The sequence below is a fragment of the Octodon degus genome, unplaced genomic scaffold (genome assembly GCF_000260255.1).
Source record: "Octodon degus isolate 3935 unplaced genomic scaffold, OctDeg1.0 scaffold00090, whole genome shotgun sequence".
In the NCBI taxonomy this organism is placed as follows: Eukaryota; Metazoa; Chordata; class Mammalia; order Rodentia; family Octodontidae; genus Octodon; species Octodon degus.
Window position 1 is genome coordinate 5,621,190 of NW_004524666.1, and position 968 is coordinate 5,622,157.

A 968-nucleotide genomic window follows, 5' to 3' on the forward strand; every position below is an offset into this window, starting at 1 on the left:
GCACTTACAAATCTTAAGTTTCTCAAGGAGAAACTGCAGTCCTCCTCTCCATCGCCCCCTCCCTTCCTATCTCTCTCTCCCCCTGCTTGCCTCCCCCCTCCCTCCCTCCCTCTCCGTTCACCTCCTCCTCCCCATTGTGCCCTGCTGGGGATTGAACCTATGTGCTCAGCCATTCTTACAACAACTTGCCTACTCAACAGGAATGGAGCTAAAATTTCCCTTTTGGAAAATAAAAGCTTAACTTTCTAGTTGGCCATTTGTTGCAAACACTTAGCCGCTGTTGGCTTTTACTTTCTTTGGATCCATATGTAATTATTGTTCAGAACTAAAAGTATAGCTGCCCACTCAGCCCCTGTGTTTACCTGTAATATGCTTGAGGGCAGTATATTGTACATTTGTTCATCTTTGTGTACTGCATGTCTGACAAAGTGAATTATATAGTTATAAAGTTAGCGTAGGCTCTAGCAACCATCCTACATGACTCCAAACATTCTTCTGTGACAGTGGTGTTTCAGAAGTCAAACTTGTCTATTCAGTTTGCCATGAGTAGAAGTTCAGTGACTGACACTTTGGAGAAAAAGTAGAAAATGCTCCTGGCATGGCCTGAGCATCCAGATTGGTAAGAAGGTGTTCTGAGGCTGAGCTCTCCTTGAGAAGCTCTCAGTGTGTGGCCTTGTCTTATCTCCCACTTAAGTGCTTGAGCACATTGTGAAATGATGGTGTCTTTGGCCAGGTGTTGGATCTGGGTCATGAGGACAGGAAGTGAGCCAATACCTCAGTCTCCACCTCCCTTTGAAGGCAGGTCAGAAGTTATTTGATATGCCACAAACACTCAGCATTTCCTGTTTCAGAATTGTGGTGAAGCAGGGACCTACCCCTGAATGCTCTGTGATAGTCCTCCCCTCCTCTGGCCATAGTAGAGCCATCCATGTGGGAATCACACCCCAAGTATATAGAATCAACCCTTG